We start from the raw sequence: 10,836 nt of genomic DNA on the forward strand, positions 1-10,836 counted from the left end.
AATAATGGCTATCATGTCAGTATTGAGATTTCTCTATATAAAACTTTATACGGAAGACCTTATCAATCGTCAGTTTACTGGGATGAGGTTGGTGAATGAAAATTAAATTTATCAATGGTATTACAACATTATACTTAATAAATACACATGATTTGAGAGACTGCATACTGCCCAAAGCTGATAAAAAACTTATGTGGATCAAAGACATAAAGAACTTATCTTTGTGATTAAAGATATGGTATTTATTAAAGTATCTCCAACCAAAAGTATATTCAGATTTGAAAAGAAGGGAAAACTAAGTCCCAAATTTGTCTGCCCTTTTAAAATTTTGGAGCAAATCGGTGAAACAGCCTACCAAGTAGCATTACCTCATCAATACGCATAGATACACAACATATTTTATTTCTCAATATTATATAAATATGTTCATAATATGTCACATATTATTCAAGACCATGACATAGACATTTAAGAAGATATGACTACAAAAAAAAAACTATAGAAATTATGAATCGAAAGAATCAAGTATTAAGAACGAAGATCTTTCCTCTTGTTAAAGTGAAATGACAACATCATGGAATTGAGGAATGCAAATGGTAACCTGAACTTAGTATAAAAGAAAAGTACCATGAATTATTTGAATAAATTATTGTGTAACAAATTTAGAGTATGGAATTTTCTTAAGGGAGTAGAATGTAATATAAAAAAAGAAATTTGTATGTTAAACAAATTCATTATTTTGAAATTCAAGCTATTATATTTTATGAATTTTAATCAAATTTGGATATGATTCAGAGCTCTGAAGCTCGATCCAAATAATACTTGGATCTAGATCTTTTACTAGATTTGAATATTGATCCAAACCTATATCCAAAATTAAAATGGATCTTGTTAATAGATTCAAATATTATCCTAATAAATATTTTTTATGGATCTGAATATTTATTCAGGTCCATATTTTAGAGATATATTAGTAATTATTTAAATTGTCTAAGGGCAAATTGATAATTTAAAAATTATGGGCATTTCCAAAGAATTAATAAAATAATCAGGGGTAAAATAATAATTATCACCCCAATGGCATATTCAGGTAAATACCCAAACCATAAAAAGGTAAAATAGTAAAAATAAATCAGATTAACAAGAATTAATAAAGAAAATAAAAAATAATAATAATATAATAATCAAAACCATCAAATTTGATGGTTTTGATCCATGGTTTCTAGGGTGGGTCCCACCTGAAAAGGGTGAGTCACCCCCCTCTTCTCTCCCTACAGCAACACGTGGACAAGGAGGGGTGAGTCACACCTCTCTCCTCTCCCTTTCTGTGACACCTTGCAGGGTGTGGGGCCCACCTAGGGGCTATAAATATCCCCACTCCCCCCCCCCCCCTCATTCTTTGTCATCTCATTTTGACTCCCCCTCGCTCTAACTCTCTTTCTCTCCCTTTTCCCTTCTTATCTCTCTCTAAAGTCTAGCTCTTTCTAAATTTCTTTCTCCTGCCTCCGTTGTTTTTTCGATCTACTCTGCTAGAAACCTTCGCGCCCCTCCCCTCTTCAGCTTGGCGGTTTCAGTTTGTTTGGGGAAGCCTTGTCCAAATAAACTTGACTTTTTGGAGCTCTGCCAACAGAAGTGTTGTCCAATTCAAAACTCGGTAAGCAAATTTTAACTCTTCTATGACTTGGTCATGTACACACGCGTTTCTTGCATAGGTTAATTCTTGAAGCGTATTTGAGATGCTTCACATGATGCAACCATGACACTAGAGGCCTCAAATGGTCATCCCCTATGACGTGGAGATCCTACTGCCATGCATCCCTTAGAGTGCACTTCTAGGCACACACCTCTATCGAAGCGTATTTACACAGACATCCACAACATCTGAGGCCTTAATGGGCCACCCTCTTTTGTTACTAAATCCCTCATCATTGTGCACCTTAACACCCTCACCTTTATTAATGTGCTTTTCACAATTCGCTCAAGGCATCAGAGGCCTTCCTGGCCACCCTCCTTTACTGATGAATCCATTAATCTAAAGGCATCACCCAGGCACCTTTCATAGTTCATTGTGGCACCCGTGGCCTTTTCAACTTCCCTCTTTTGTCAGTGAATCTCTCTACATGTTGTATATACTCATACTCACCTCTATCTTTGTGCCCAACCCCACGTGTGGCAGACCAACACAACCTAAACCTAGTTGTGCATCCTTTCATTTAATTTATGATACACTGTTAGGCTGCCAAAATCCCCACTCACTATTAGAGTCTTTTATAATATCTAGTAGAATAATCGGGTCAGATTATGCAAGTCGCAACATACAAAATATGTTGGGTTTCTTGGAATCGGTTTGGGTCAAGTGGGTGCAGATGTGGGTTTAGGCTAGGTTGGTTTGACTTACATGGATCTAGTAGACACTCTTGGGGAGTTCTACTACGGAGCTACAAGTTAGAGGGGTTGTTTGGATGCAAGTTTGTATGGTAAGGGTTCGACCACCGTCGATCTTGAGTCTAATACACTTGGCTTAGGCCAAGTTTTCAAGTTCCTAACCTACTAGAGGTTTGATCTTGGTTCAATAAGAGAGAAATGTGGGAGAGAGCCTAGAGTCTAAGGAGAGAGAGAGAGAGAGAGAGAGAGAGATGAACCATATAGAGAAGAGGGACAATTTTTAGAGAGAGAGTGAGGCAATTCAAGTTTAATTCTTTTCATTTCATAAACTCAAAACACATTTCAAGGGGGTTTATATAGAGTGTAGAGGGTGTGTTAACATCTCTACACAAGTTACAAACCTTCATAAAAGAAAATCTAATAGAAAAATAAGACTACTTGACTAAATCCTAAATCTATGTAAGCCTTGGCCAAACTTAGATAACACCACCCAAGCTCCTACCCAAGAATAGGTAAGACTCTTCAAAAATAGGTACCACCTTATTGACTTAACCAGAATTAGAGAGTGCCTAATTTTAGCCTCTCTTTACTTTCTTTACACGTCCACCAAGGCCCTCCCAGAAGAGGTCAACCTCTAGGTGGGCCCCATTAGGGTCAGCTGGCCCTTCTAAGTCCTCCTTGGATCCGGGTCCTTTCAAGTGAGGATCGGGTCCTTCTTGCTTCACTCTGTCTATTACCTCTTTGTATTCGAATTCAATTTGATTTGTACCAATCATTGCCAATTCAAATTCGGTTTTAATTGGATTCATATCGATAAATATCTTTCAATCAACTATCTTCACACCAATCATCCTTCCAAAACCTAGTGTTAGTACCATAACCAAATGACGCAAATATTGCACCAATGAACTCAGGGATGAGCTTCACTGAACCCTTCCAAATGCACGATCCCCCAACCCATTTGTTTTCTTTACTCCACTCCCACGGTCAGCCATGTAGTCCATATTTGCTCTTGATAACACTCACCCATAGTTTGTTCATGGTGAGAATCATCCAAAGCCATTTGATCAATAGAGCTTTGTTTCATCTTCCCACCTCTCGAATACCCCAAGCCCCCTCTTCCTTACACCACCACAATAAATCAAACATTTAATGGCGCGTAATTAGCGCCAATAAAGGTCTTGTTAGTGCCTGTAGTTGCACTAGTAATGGTGATGTCGATAAATCATTTACTTGCACACTTTTGTAGCGCTAGTAAAAGGCCTTTTTCTAGAGCTAAAATAGAACAAAAAATATCCTTTTCTGATGCTATTTTAGTGCCAAAAAGGCATTTTCTGACATTTTTTTAGCACTAGAAAACCACCCTTTTTGGTGCTAAAATAGCGCCAAAAAATGCTTTTACTAGTGCTATAATAGCGACAACAAAAGTGGCTAATAGAAAAAAAATATATAGTGAATCAGTATCTATGAAGTTAGTATTTAGTTTCTTAAAAGAAAATGTTTATGCAAATGCTTGATAATTAATTAAGAACAATTACCATTCAATAAAATGCATTTTTTTAAGTAAAAAGGCAAAAGATTTAACTAAAATTGACGATACTTGGCAAAGATGGTCAAATCCTAGTCTATGGTGCTTGAAAATTTTGTGATGTAGTTCACAATATAGATTGTAACTTATAATGCATAGATATCAAAGGGTTGAAGATAGATTCATTATGTATCCAAATTTATTTTTCTCGTAGGAAAATGAAATGGATTGGATTTTTCGATCTAGATATGGAACTTATCTAAAAAAGTATACCCGGGCCCAAATACTACACACATCATACAAGATCAGGATGCAAACACAGGTTTCAGGAACCAAGACTCTGAAACCCAAAAAAACAAATTTAATCTATGAAGAGGGGTGTTTTCCCAAAAAAATTCTATGTCAAGAAATAGTAGTAGATGTTGCTACTAATTTTTGCCCCAAAAAATGTAGGAATTCTGAAAAACTCAAAACAAAGAAAAGATGATCGGTGTCATCCTATAAGATGCTTTGAAAATCGATGTGGTTCCATGTAGTAGTTCAATACCAAATTCTATTTCTTGTCCTGGTAATTCTTTTGGGAAAACATCTAGAAACTCATGAACTATCTCCAAATTTTCAATGGGTACAGTTTTTTGCTCTATCAAGGTGATATTAACTAAAAATGTTGTGCACCATCTTTTCAGGTATCTCTAGGCTTTTAGAGAGGATATGACTCGGTTCTTAAAAAATGGCTTTTGATAATCAGATCTCCAGTTTGGAAATTTTGGGTCAGTAAAATACCCACTTTCCTTCATGACATAGTATCCATGCATGGTGTTGGTGTAGCCAATCCATGCCCAATATAACGTCATATTTTATCATATCGAGTAGGATTGTGTTAGTAGGTAGACTCTGTCACACAATATTTACATCTAGGTTTGGTAGGTATGATATACAAAAGGAATTATACCCTACAGGGTTAAATACTTCTAGTATATGGTTCAACGGTTTAATAGGTGCATGCAACAATATAGCAAATTTTGCAAAAATGAATGAATATGTTGCACTACAGTCAAATAAAATGAATATAGCATGATCGACGATCAGTATCATACCTTGAACCAGGTCGCCATTAGTGAGTTGTTTGACCGTGGTGTCATAAACATGACCTGCCATTGCTTTTCTTTGTGGTTATTGTTTTTGTTGTTGCTTGCGTTGTTGATATTGGGATCTAAATCCACCAATATTTTTTATTTGTTCATCAGTTTTCCTTTTTCGGCATTCCTTAACGTGGTGTCCTGTCTTGCCATAATATAAACAATCACGCGTTATTCAGGGACAAGACTGTCCCGCATGGTCTTTATTGCATTTTTGTCATACCCTAGTTGGTTGTTGCTGAGGTTGTCAGAACATAACCTGAGGTCTCTGCCTTTTTGCAGGAGGAACAAACCTCCTCCCTTCAAAGTGCCTCTTAGGCCAACTCTTCTGGCCTCCTGGCTGGGGTACTAGTTTGATTGACTGGTACTTTTGCAATTCTTTCCAGTCTTCCTGCAGTAAAGTGGCCACTTCAATGGCCATGTCTAATGTCTTTGGCCTACAGGTGTATACCTTAGTCTAGAGTGTGGACTTTAGTCCCTTTGCAAATTTCATTGTTTGGTCCTCTTCTGCAGTATATACATGAGGATATTATTTTTCCAAGTTTCTAAACTTGGTAATGTATCCAGACAAAGTAGATCCTCCCTGTTGGAGGTCAAGGAATTCCCACATTTTGTGGTTTCTCTCATGTTTAGGAAAATAGGCAACATAAAAAACTTCTACAAACTGTTTTCATAATACCGGCCTATTATTACATTTTTACGTATTTTTAAGAGATTAAAAATCTCAAGGCATTACAGTTGGTATCAGAGCAAAGTTCTAGAAATTTTGATTCAAGATCCATTCTACTTCTATCATTACACTATAAGTATTTTCTTTAATTGTATGTTTGCATTTATATAATATACTAAAAAAGGCTTCTTTTGTAAATAGATGTCTCCTGAGAAAATAATTGAGGCCATATTTACTTTAAATTAGACAAGTGAGAGACAACATATAATCATACAAGATTTAAAACAAAAAATCCAGTGGATGCTTCAAAATTTAGGGTGGGGAGTATGCTATATATGCCGACAAATACATCCAGGTCAAGTATGTCCTCTGAAATCGGAAGATTGTACTTTTTTGTGAGAAAACATGACACACTATCCATGAATGTCAACAAAAACAAGTTTATGACAAAAGACAACCCTTTGGACTCATTCGGGATTGTATCTACCTTGAAAGGGGTAGATGGTGCAACCAGAAGTAACATTGTGACAATTTTATGGAAGCAAAAGCTTCTTGAGGGCCTCCAGTTACTCAGGTTTGGAGACTGAGACTATTAACAAATATACCTCAACTACCATAGTTAGTTTTGGATGCATCTTAGAATGATTTAACCTTAGCGGGATCATTCTCAGTCATTGACCGTCCGCTTCGGATCTGGTCCAGTCAGACACTCGGATAAAATATATTAGAATAATATATCCCCAAAATACTTAGTCTGGATGTGATGGTAGTCTCCTACGTACCAGGGTGGACAGTAAATATCGAAACAAATACCTTCTTCACACAAATTAATATGAAAATATGCCTTGTTAATTATACATTTAGTTGTGATCTTTTCTACATATTTATTTTCTAAAGCATGCATTTTTTTGTTAAATACTTTATTAAATAACCTATTATTAAAATTATATTTTTGTATCTAAATTACTTGAAATTGGTAATTACTTACCCGACTATCATAAGTATGACTCTGTTTTATGAGGAATACAGGTACATGTACTGATCACTTTAAATAGTAAGAAACAATGGATAGGAGTGGCATTAAGGATCAAAACTTTTAGAATCTAGGGCTAATTAAAGAATTTTATTTTAAATCCTCAATATGTACATGTTTTGTAAAAGACTGTATATTTAAAATTCTAGTTTTTTAAATATTCTGATGATACACTATTAACCCATGAATGTAATCCGCCTAAGGTTTTTAATCCAAGTACAAAATCTTTTGGTTGTTTATTTGAAAAGAAAAGAAAAGTTCTAAATTTTTTCACAATTTTAAGAGATAAAAAATCTTGGGGCATTAGAGAGGCTGCTCTCCATAAAATTTCAACTCCTAATATAAAATTAACTATATTCTTGGGTTTCTTTGAAGAAATAATTTCTCTACATGGGAAAGCCCCTTTTCCCACTAGGACACCATCACCAACAAGGCTCGAGATGTGGGCCTTCTGCCAAACCATCACGAGGAAGGGTTTAGGGCTTCTATAAAAGCTTTTGTAAGTTCTTTCTCTCTTTAATTTTTATCAATTTTTCTGAGAATTGTGTACTTGACCTAAGAAACTTGGCTTGTGTTTGAACCCCATGAGAATCATGCTAGACCTGCTTTGGGTCAGATTCTCCCATCCATATAGGGCTGCTCAAATCCTGACTAGAGTGTGGCCCAAGCCTAGGTGATGTTAACCCTTTTTATAACAAGCATAGTGACAAAAGTTAAAAATGGCAAAAACTTGGGAGATTTAGAAAATTTTCATAAATCTCACTTTTTTTTGGCAAATCTTGGGAATAAAAAATAAATTAAAAAATATAAAAATTATTTTTTTATAAGAAAATATAAATAAAACACATTTAAAAATAAAAAACTTGGGTGTTTTAATGATAGATATCTTTTAAAACTATAAATATTGCAATATTTGTCACGGTTTGAAAATCTCGCAAGAATTTACCTTTTTAAACTTTCAAGCAATTTCTCATGATATATCGGCAAGATTTTTATAAATCTCGCGATATTTGTCACAGAGATCACAATTAAATGAGATGAGCTGCTCATAATTCAGCTCATAAAGGGCTTGTTCAAACTCGTACAATAGGCTCGGCAAGCTGAACATGAAAAATAACTGTACAGCAGGACTATGCTCATCCAGACTCATTAAATAGTAATAAATATGTTTGAAATATATTTTATATTACATTATTTAGTGTAAAATAAATTGTTCAAGTGCTTGACTTGCAATCTATAGGTTGAGTGTCCAAATCTTGTTGCTTCCAAGTTTGGAATAATTTAGGTTCCTTAGTTGCTCAATAGGTCTAGAGTTCAAATCCTATTATTCTAACTTTAAACAATGTATTTTTTTGTAAAGGAGCCAGCATAAAGTCAGCCCATTTACCGTGAGCTCGGCTCAAGTTGACACCAAAATGAGCCGAGCTTGAACACCTCACGTATATTTGGTTCATTCTGCTTATTTACCAGCCCTAATCAGAACGTAGATTACTTGTTCTTGATATGATCTTAGTCCAAGATTTAACTCAGGCAATTTTGCTTGCAATATTTAGGAGTGTCAACCATGTCATAAGGACTTCGCTCAATCTTGAAATGGTGAGGCAAGCCCAACCAATTTATAAGTTGGGCCATTCTTCCTCATCGTTAGGCGCAACCATAATGACAATCTCGCTAGATTTATGAAAATATCGTGAGAAATTACCCGAAAGTTAAAAAGGTAATTTCTCACTATATTTTCAATTTTTCGTGTGTTTTCATCAACAAAATCAATATCGTATTTTAAACATGATATTTATGTTTTTATCTGATATTTATTGTGAAAAAAAACGTGTTTTTTATTTTAAATTATTTTTAAAAATATTTATTTATTTTTTATTGCCAAGATTTTGCAAAAAATAATGGGAGATTTTGAAAAAAAAATGAATTCTTGCAAGTTTTTGGCTGCCGATATTTTGCCATTTTTGACTTTTATCACTATGGGTGCAACTGACTCTCGATCTCAATGAACTTGCCCAAGTATTGAAAGAAATGAAAGCAAGAGAAGGAAAGGAGGAAAAAAAAAAGGTAACAATGCAAGAACTTGTATAATGATGATGGTTCACCGGGAGATAATGAAATACCCGATTATGTAACAACTAATAGTAAATCTGTTCTTGTTTTCTACACCATTGACTTCAAAAGCAAACAATCCAACCGTTGCCCCCCACAAGGGCTCCACCTTCCTGGCCAAGGGAGACTATGGTTTGTGAACCGAGACAAGATGCCCATTGCAAAAAACAATCACGGAGGACGTCAATTTGTCATGTCCTCCGGTAGGTAGGAGACCTCAAGGGTTTTATCAAAGACCTACCAATGTATAGTCAATTATGGAGGGCATCCCCTTGACCCAGCTAAAAAAAAAACAAAAGAAAAGCTATCAATTCAGAATCAATTTATACTAACATATACTTCATGCTCAGACGTATCTAGATTGGTCAACCAAGGGAAATTTGCAACCAATTTTTCTCTTATCTTTTTCAAGCCAACCACTACGTCTCTCATGGTGATCCTTTCTTGGGCAGACTCCCTCGAACAAAACAAGCCTATCTGGAAAATGGGTGTGAAAATCTCATCCAAAATGATTGAGCATTCAGTGATTCTTTGTGAACCGCTACTGTGGCTACTCCAATGCTGAGAAAGTAGGTTGCTATCAATGATCATTGGTATTTCATTAGGAAAAGCTCCATCCACCCACTGCCTCAAGCTGAAATCTTCAGAAAACATGGATTCCGTAGGTTTTTTTCTTGTAAATGTCTCCAGTAGCAGAATCCCATAGCTATAGACGTCAACTTTGGTAGACACCCTCCCAGCTGAACCAAGCTCTGTTACACAGATACATTTATGTATCCCATCATAGCAAGGCCACTTTTAGAACCAATATCTTGATAATTGATTTATGATATATATATATATATATATATATATATATATATATACAGAAGCATTTCTATGAAAGACTGTAAATTGAATCAGCTCCAGTTGGACATGAAGGAGTCCAATCCAGATTACTAGTCAAAAAGCAATTCTTGTTTGCCCCATTTTTTCAAATGCAAGGAAACGTGATTAAATGTGGCAATGAGATCCAAAATCACAATTTTGGCCCTTTTTTTTAACCTAATTCTCATGTAATTCCAAATTGCATTGTCCACCTTGTGATTTGGAATCACATGGCTTCAAATAAAATGAGATGGAATAATTTGATTTTAAATCACAGGAGATGCAAGCAAATTAACATGTCATACATTTGATCCATTCTCTCCTACCTGGTGCAATGTACCCAATTGTTCCAAGTGTGGATGTGAGCGTTGTAGACTCGCCTCCAAGTAGCATCCTTGCAATTCCAAAGTCAGCAACATGCGCCATCATATTATCATCTAGCAGAATGTTGCTTGGCTTCAAATCACAATGAATGATCGGCTCTGAGTAATCATGATGTAGGTATTCTAGTGCACATGCTACATCGATCATGATGTTCAGTCTTTGAAGAAGACTCGAGTTCTTATTGCTTAAATGCAACCATTTGTCTAGACTTCCGTTAGGCATGTATTGAATAACCAAAGCCTTGAAATCAAGGTTAGAGCAGGAGGTGATTATCTTGACAAGATTTCTGTGTTTGACTCTGCCCATAACCTTGCACTCTGTATCAAAACTTCTTGATGACCCCTCAAATGCCAGATTCAAAACCTTGACAGCAACAATTATCCCATCAGAAAGTTTTCCCTTGTACACTGATCCAAAGCTGCCATTTCCAAGGAAATTGGATTCGTTAAAGTTATTAGTTGCACGCTGCAGTTCCATATATGAAACCATTCGATGTCCTATTTTTGGTGACTCGATGGTAACAACATGGCCTTGAATCTTTTTTCTTTGAGTAATTATTTTGGCCATTAACAAACACACAATAACAACTAGCACAAACCCTCCAACCATGATTATGATGACTCTTTTCCTTTTTTGTGTTTTCTTCGAGCTAGTAGAACACATTGGCACCTGGAATTTTTGAGCTCCACATAGTGCAAAGTTCCCTTCAAATGACTTAGCA

Source organism: Nuphar pumila, chromosome 4, assembly GCF_984573655.1.
Source record: "Nuphar pumila chromosome 4, dmNupPumi1.hap1.1, whole genome shotgun sequence".
Lineage (NCBI taxonomy): Eukaryota > Viridiplantae > Streptophyta > Magnoliopsida > Nymphaeales > Nymphaeaceae > Nuphar > Nuphar pumila.